This window comes from Carassius carassius, chromosome 10 (assembly GCF_963082965.1).
Source record: "Carassius carassius chromosome 10, fCarCar2.1, whole genome shotgun sequence".
Lineage (NCBI taxonomy): Eukaryota > Metazoa > Chordata > Actinopteri > Cypriniformes > Cyprinidae > Carassius > Carassius carassius.
The window spans coordinates 14386065-14395237 of record NC_081764.1 but is presented as its reverse complement, the minus strand read 5'-3'; positions in this window follow the sequence as shown (position 1 = coordinate 14395237).

The following is a 9173-nucleotide window of genomic DNA, read 5'->3' as shown; positions in this document are numbered from 1 at the left end:
TTTTTTAATGGCCATCATTAAATCGCACAAAGCGAGGTGAAAAATATTGCTTGTACTTTTTCCCCTTGATATTTTAGCTTTACAGCATTATGTTTTGATAGGTCTCCTTCAATCATTTTTGTTTTACAGCTTGTTGAAGTTTTTTAATGCGTAGCTTTAGTACTAGACTCGTGTATTCAGTCACTGCCAAGATTATTCCACTGTATTAATGAATATTTTTCTTCACTTCACTTACTACTTGAAAGAAAAATAAAATTAGTCGTTAATTATTATTATTATTATTTTGTTTATTTGGTGTGAACTGCATGATAAAAAAGTGGTATGGCTTAGTGGGTTTAGTGCGATTTTCAAGCTGCAAAAACTGTTAATTATTTAATATAGTAATATTTATTTTGTTTATTCATTTATTTTAAAATAATAATTATAACAATTACAATTAATCTGCCCTATCAACAAAGACAGCAAACCTGGAGCTTTCAAAAAAAAATTGTTTTAAATGGCAAAAAAAAAAATAATAATCAATCGTTGCTGGGTCATTTGGAAACACTGGAGACACTTTCATTTTGTACAAAACCATTTAATGTTGTATAAAAAATGTACAAATAATGGCCTTACAGCTTGGTCATTTACACAATACCAACATCCTACTAACTGAATTTGTTTCCAAGGCAAAGAAGTGAGAGAAAGTCTGGCAAAACTGTATCTCCTTTCATTGGATTCAATCTTCTCAACTCAAGCAAGATCCCTGAACCTCATTAAGAGGAAACTGAATTTTCACAAACTATTCCCAATCCATCCTCTTCTATTCTAAGCAAAGGTGTTGTCCTTTCCGTTAACCACCATGCTGGCTGTAGTCTTCAACCAATGTCTTTGAAGTCATATTTCAGTTTGTTTTCTTCTGACTCTTTTTCCTCTGCGGCTCCATCAACTTGACCAGGTTGAAATATATGATGAAACCCAGAAAGTGGAGAAAGGAGAGAACTGAGACCAGCACTGGAATCAGATCAGGCAACTTGGCCGGAGGCTCCAACCACACACTCGTAAAGCTCAACGCTGCCATGGCCACCAGTGAAAACCAGAACTGTAAAAGACAAAGTAGCATAACTTATTACAAGAGAGAAAGAATACCAAGACAAAGGTTCACTAGTCCTGGTCAAGTGCTCGGCCAGACACAGATCCTTGAAGTTTATTTTCCACCTGGCTTCAGGAAGGTGAGTCGAGGTATAAACATTAACATGTCTATTTATGACGGATGGAGTGGAGGATCAGTGGAATACTGGTGTGAGCAACGCGACCCCCAAAAGAAACAACCTTCATCGTAGGGCCCCCTTATTTATGTCTCTTGTGTAAATAAATATATCTAGGCAAACCTGTCCTAATGACACACGCTACACAAATAGCACACCTCCTGGTCACGAACATTTACGCAAGGAGCTGTTGAGATATTCAGTACTAAAAAAAAGCACTAGGAAGAGTATGGGGTCAAGCTAATGTGAAAGTTATGGGCCGCTCAGGTGGGCCAGTGTACTTAACGGACTTATTCATAAGCATAAATGTCATTCACATCAGTGGTGTGGAGTAACAGGCTGTGATGTCTGTGTTAACTTACTTTCCATTTAATGATCCGGCTGAGGTTGAGTTTAGGCAGCCAGTGCGGAGTGAGTTTGCGATAGAGGCCAAGTCTGAGCTCTTCTTTTGTACTTCTCTCTAAAGCAGAGAGCAGATACAAACTCAGAAAGAGGAACGCCAATGACGTAACAACATAAGGCAACAGCAGCCCGTCCTTCACCAGTAGGGGGAGCATGCTTTGGAAAACAAAAAAAACATACAGTCTTAAAAACAAACAGAATCCTAGATGTGTAAAATAACTGATTGTTAATCCCTCTGTAATTTTTTGAAACACCAGGGGGTTCAGACCAATGTAGCAATCATTATATACTTGTTACATCGTATAGATCAGGGTTCTCAAAGTCTACATTCAAAGGTCCAAATCTGAATTTTCATCAGTGTCAAAGGTCCAGACCGGAACAATTGGTTATTACAAAACTTGTTTTTAGTAAACATACATAACATGCATAACAAATAAACATAAATAAAAAAAAACGGCTGTCAGGAAAACAAACGACTCTTGAAGACAACAAAAGTTGGTGATGTTCGGAAGGCGCTCTCTTATACTTCAAGGCTTCCTGCCTGTGACATAATGGGCTATGTGGGTCAATGGGTTTGGAGTTGTTTCCCACGTGCATCAGACACTGGTCCTGCTGGCGGCAGTCCCCTTAGTGTCTAGTAGAGGACACAGCGCAAGTTCCCTAGAAGGGAAAGCATTATTCGTATTCAGCCAGGATAACTGTACTTCCCAGTTGAAAGTGCAATAATAACGGGTGACCAAGATAAAGTTCTTAGTATTCAACTGGTCTTGCCATTTCAAAATGACACCTAGTGATGTGGATGTAGAATCACACGTTTGCACTTAGTAGAAATGCATTATGCATTAGTCAGCCAAGATTAATTTATTCTGCAAATGAAAGTGTCTAATAATAGCAGTGTGATCAAGATAAAGTATGCAGTATTCTACTGGCCCTGTCATTTCAAAATGGTGGCCTCCATGAGGGGACCCTCTCTGTGTAAAAAGAAAATCCTTTAGATTTAATATTGTCATATTTAATCTTTTCAGTCAGTTTTACAGTCTAAAATGGTTTATAATTTTAGATGAAAATTGTTTTAAATGTAACTAAATATTTAATATATTTAACATGTTTACACTTTAAAAAAAATTGAAAAGATTTCTGTGAAAAACAGATCTCCAGAAACGATAACATTATTACATGAAATCTACTTAAGTACAATAAGTAATAACAAATATTGTGATACAGTGGTGTTGTTTCTTAACATTTTCATTAACAGTATTTTTTTATTAAAATGGTTTATTACAGTGATGCTGATTTCTGGGAGGTCTTCACTATTGTTCATAAAACATTTTCTGTAACTTGCACTGACGAGATCAACATAGGTGAGTTCAAGTGCACTACCTAAGTACAAACCCGATTCCAAAAAAGTTGTGAGTAAAAAAGGTATGGAATAATTTACAAATCTCATAAACATATATTTTATACATAATAGAATATAGATAACATCAAATGTTGAAAGTGAGACATTTTGAAATGTCATGCCAAATATTGGCTCATTTTGGATTTCATGAGAGCTACACATTCCAAAAAAGTTGGGACAGGTAGCAATAAGAGGCCGGAAAAGTTAAAGGTACGTATAAGGAACAGCTGGAGGACCAATTTGAAACTTATTAGGTCAATTGGCAACATGACTGGCTATAAAAGGAGCCTCTCAGAGTGGCAGTGTCTCAGAAGTCAAGATGGGCAGAGGTTACCAATTCCCTGAATGCTGCGGCGAAAAATAGAGAAGTAATATCAGGAGTTTCTCAGAGAAAAATTGCAAAGAGTTTGAAGTTATCATCATCTACAGTGCATAATATCATCCAGAGATCTAGAGAATCTGGAACAATCTCTGTGCGTAAGGGTCAAGGGTCACGCTCCGCGCCCTTCATGCCACTTCCTGCCGAAACAGGTGTGGCCCAACCCTATAAAAGGAGCTCCAAAAGGCTGACTCACCTGATTTATTTCATCGCCGAAGCGAACCAGAGTGAATCGTATGCACGGCAGAGAACGCAGTACTCGTTCCCTCTTGTAGAGAGAACCGAGGTTACGTTAGTAACCAAGAACGTTCTCTTACGAGAGTTCTCTCGTACTGCGTCTTAGCTAAGACGCTACGGGAACCCCATAAAGCAAAACACACCAATAAACCTGGAAGCAACGCCCAGGATTTACAGTTTACAGTCACCCGAGGGACTCGGTCTGAGGGACAGTCGGCAGCGCATAACGCTCGCGATCTCAGAGTTCCAATCAGGGCCCTGATTCGACTATAGCGACAGCAGCCTTGCTTGCAAGGTGGGAACCTCCAGGTTATAGAACCTGATAAATGTAGACGGCGAGGCCTAACCTGCCGCCATACATATATCCTGCAAGGAGATATATCCTCCCCGTAGACCACGCCCACGGCGAGGCGATGCCCCTTGTGGAGTGTGCGCTGAAGCCCAGTGGGCACTGAAGGCCCCTGGAAGCCTAAGCTAACGCTATGGCGTCAACTATCCATCTGGATAGAGTCTGTCTCGAAACAGCCATTCCCTTGGAACGTCCACTGAACGAGACAAACAGCTGCTCAGTCTGTCTAAAGACAGCGGAGCGAGACACATAAGCTCTTAAAGCCCTAACAGGGCAAAGAAGATTCGAGTCTCCATCCTCTCCTGACACCGACAGGGCAGACAGGGCAACAACCTGAGCCCGAAACGGCGTGTTGAGGGATTTCAGCACATAACCGTGCCTAGGTTTGAGTATGACTCTTGAGTCATTAGGCCCAGACTCCAAGCACGACTGGCTCACCGAGAGCGTGTGCAGGTCACCCACACGTTTCACTGAAGCGAGAGCCAACAAGAACACTGTCTTGAACGACAGATGCTGGAGGCTAATCGTTTGGATAGGCTCAAAAGGGGGACCCTTCATGGCCTCCAAAACCGTCGCGAGGTCCCATACAGGGACTGACGGAGGTCTGGGAGGATTCAGCCTCCTAGCTCCTCTAAGGAAGCGGATGACCAAATCGTTCCTTCCTATTGACTGACCGAGCGCTGTCTCAGAAAACGCTGCGATGGCCGCCACATAAACTTTGAGCGTGGATGGGACTCTGCCCTTATCCAACAGCTCCTGTAGGAAGGAGAGAACCTCCGTCACCTCACAACTAAGGGGTGAACATCCCCGAGCTGTGCACCAGCTGGAGAACACCGACCACTTCGAGGCATACAGCCGTCATGCCGACGGAGCTCTAGCCTGAGTGATGGTATTTAGCACTCCCACTGAGAGATCAGCGGGTAACCGTTGAGCGCCCACACATGGAGGGACCACAACTCCGGTTGAGGGTGCCAAATCGAGCCCCTGGCCTGCGAGAGGAGGTCCCTCCTCAACGGCACTGGCCACGGGGCGGTGTCTGCTAACTGCATCAAATCTGGGAACCATGGTTGGTTCTTCCAAAATAGTGCTACAAGCAGTATTGAACATCCTGTTTCTCTCATCCGTTCTATCACTTGCGGAAGGAGGGAGACGGGGGGGAAAGCATAAAGCGGGCAGCACGGCCATCCCTGTGACAGCACGCTTTCGTTCTTGGAAAAGAACGCGGGGCAGTGAGCGTTTTCGTGGGACGCGAAGAGGTCCACCTCCGCCCTGCCAAATCTCTCCCAAAACAGAGGGCTGTTTGCGGGTGTAGAGACCATTCGCCCGTGGGAATGTTGTTTCTGGACAGCCTGTCTGGACCCAGATTCTGTAGCCCAGGTACATGAACTGCCCTCAGCGAGTGCAAGTTGCTACAAATTTTCTTTATAAATTTTCTACGTCATCTCTGTTGTATTCTGAATACAATATTGAAATTTGAAACTTCCACATCATTGCATTCTGTTTTTATTCACAATTTGTACAGTGTCCCAACATTTTTGGAATCTGGTTTGTATATAAGGCATGGAAGTAAACTTTTAGCTAACTAGCTAAGCTGTTTCCATAGGCATTTGACTGAAAAACAATAATTTGCACCAACCATATTATGAATAATACTGCTATTGAGAAAGTGTTGACAAAATAAAACAATCTTTGTCTTAGCAAACCAGGTCATGACGCAGAAAAAAACAATACTAGCTGTGAATTTTGATGGCACAACATTTCGCAACAATGAGTAGAAAGTGTGCTAATAAATGGTGTGTTTGGGGCATAGGAAACTGTGGCAATGTGTTGTCTCTGTATGTTCTTGTGGATATTTCCCCTAATAGTGCAACAATTACTCTATAATAGAATATAATTCAATTATCTTCCATAACAAAGAACATCATGTCTTCAGCTAAAAAACATAAATATGCAGGATTAAAACAGTTTTGTGGAAGCAGGCGGTGTGAATCCAGAGAATGGTGGGTTGTGTTTACACAAAGGGGTCTTAGTTTAATGGTATGTGGGCTATGTCATGTAATCCAGTGATATCCTTACACTAAACCATGCACACAACAATTACTGTGGACAACTGGGACTTCCCTATTGGATACTTCTTTTCCTCTCACTATAGTCATTTGTTGATTTTGTTTCTAAACTTAACCGTAAGGAATAATTTATTTATAATACTGTGGTTTTAATTTAATAATACATACTGCTTGGTATCTTACCTGAAATTTGACGTTAGTAGAAACCAAATTGCAATCAGAGGTATTTCGTTGATGACAAGGCAAACTGGCCTGTAAAACATATATTTGACTTTTAAAACCATATTTACTACATTACAGATATGTTTATATGATACCAATGCTTATGTAGCTGAGAGTGCAAGGACTAGGTATTAGTATTGTCTCTTCTCAGTGATCAAGTCACTACACTTCCTTTGTCAGCTTATTTTTAACACCTAATAGAGACCCTTAATCCAGAAACATGCCTCACTGATTGACTAACACACGCAAGATATAACACAAGAATTAAAATCTGTTGCTTGCAGCTGGTTCTTTGCATATGTTGTATATTAAATTAAATTAAATTTATGCATTTAACAGACGCTTTTATCCAAAGCGACTTACAGTGCATTCAGGCTGTCATTTTTTACCTGTCATGTATATCATAATATATTAGATTTATGACTTGCAAGAATAAACATGCAGAAAATGAAAAAAAAAATACTCCTCTAAACAGTTACTAACATAATTGAAGGTGATGTTTCTAATGTCTAGAGATCAACCAATATTGCCTTTTTATCATAGGCTATTTTTATGATTGTGTTTGATAACTTTTATACATTATTTAATTGGTTTTATTTCTGCATTTTGACAATTATAACTACATCGTTTATCAGGTAGACCCAAAGTTACAGTTTAAAAGCATAACAATCTGTTAAAATATCACTCACTGAATATCAGTATATCTTAAGTACTTTCTTGTAATTACTAAATAATAATTATCTTCTAGCATGTTTCTGTAATCTTCCTCCCACCCCTTCTTTGGAAAAATATTCCAGCTATAACTCATGCCACTGGTTGAACCAAAAGACCCAGTGCAAAGAAACTGATCACTTCGTCTTAAACATGACGCTGTTATTTAATCTGTGTCATAAATTTTGTCTACATCAAACAATATCAGTGGATTGAGCAAAATACTGTTTTAAGCAATTGGATCAAGTTGTATGAATTATATTCTGCTGCTTACAATGCTGCTAGAAGGATAGATTTCTCATGGACTTGGAAGGAGAAGAGAAAAAAAGCCAGGGAGGAGTTCACCTATAATGCAAGCAGATCAGGAGAGTCAGTGGTCAGAAATACAAGCTGCTGAACTGTCAAAGACAAACTCATCATCATGACGCCACTTACCAAGGCAAGCTTAAACTGCCATACATTGGGTTTGGACAACAATTTTAAAGATGAAGTGAGGATGAACAACAGAGTAAGAGCAAAACTGAAAGAAAAATAATGATTTAATTGAATACATTCATACATTACAGGGATAGATAACCCAAAAATGAAAATTCTGTCATTAATTACTCACCCTCATGTTGTTCCAAACCTGTAAGACCTTCCTTAATCTTCAGAACACAAATTAAGATATTTCGATGAAATCCAAGAGCTTTCTGATCCTGCTTGGACAGCCAGGTAACTACCACGTTCAAGGCCCAGAAATGTAGTAATGACATTGTTAAAATAGTCGTTAAAAAGTCGTTATGGCTGTTTTCTCTGCCCACATGCTTGATAAAATTACTGTTGAACCACTGATGTCACATGGACTATTTAAACAATGTCGTAATTAATGACAAAATTTACATTTTTGGGTGAACTATCCCTTTAATAAAAGATGAACTATTCACACAAATGGAGAAGAAAAATACGATCAAGAGTCCCTTTTGCCAAAGCCCGTAATCTCTCCCATGGAACTAAAGGACGTGGCGGCCTGATCTTTTTATACATCCTCACAGTCAACAAGAAAGATCCCAGCATGCAGGAAATGCATGAGATTCAAGGATGGCTTACTGAGCACTCACATAATCTTTCACTTGGAGGAAAATGACCCTATTAGAGATCACTGACCCTAGTGGGACAAGAATCTGGTCCATCATGACAGATACAATGTAAGAGGTGAGATAAACTCCAGGAAAAGCATATAGGCCACGGCAGACTTCAAGCAAAATCGTAGAACTGGTGTGGCGTCATTTTAAACTAAATCAGGCCAAAGCAAAGTCTGTTTGAGTTTCAGGAGTTTCGAAACCACTTGCCAAAGTGTACTTTCAGAAAACTTTGCACTGGCTGGGAAAAACCTTTGAACTACTATTGGTCTGCGACAATTACATAATAGTTAGGTCAGCTCTGGGGCTCCGCCTTCATTGAGTAGTGGCGCCCGGGGTGCAGTCGGGGGTTCGGTGCCTTGCTCAAGGGTCTCACCTCAGTCATGGTATTGAGGGTGAAAGAGAGTGCTGGTTATTCACTCTGAGACTCGAACCCGCTACCTTTGGGTTACAAGTCCAACTCTCTAACAATTAGGCCAAGACTGCCCAAAGTAGTGTGGATCGCGCCAATGTTTACACTTACTAGAAATGCATTATTTACAGTCAGCCATGATTCATTTATTCTGCAAATGAAAATGTACAATAATAGCGGGTTAATAAAGATAAAGTGCACAGTATTTGACTGGTGTCGTCATTTCAAATTATATATATCCCAAGCTATGTTATGCCTCAGTGTTTTTTTAAGCATTTATTATATACTATAATTAATGACAGTATTTATTAATATTTTGCTATTAAAATTATATAATTATTAAATATTCGGTTTTCACTTTTTTTATTAGCATTTTTATGTACTGTTATTATTTTTATTATTTAAAAAAATATTTCTACATAACTTTATTTTTTACATTTTATTAAATTTTGTATTTCAATTTTAGTACTTTAACTTATTTAGTTCAGTTAGTTGCCAATGCAACATTTCTCATTATTTTTATTTTTTCCTAATACTTTAATATATTTTTTTAATTCTGCTTTATTCCAATTACCTGTAATGCTTACAAAATTAGCACTGACATATTAGGTAAGTATCTTTAAATGGT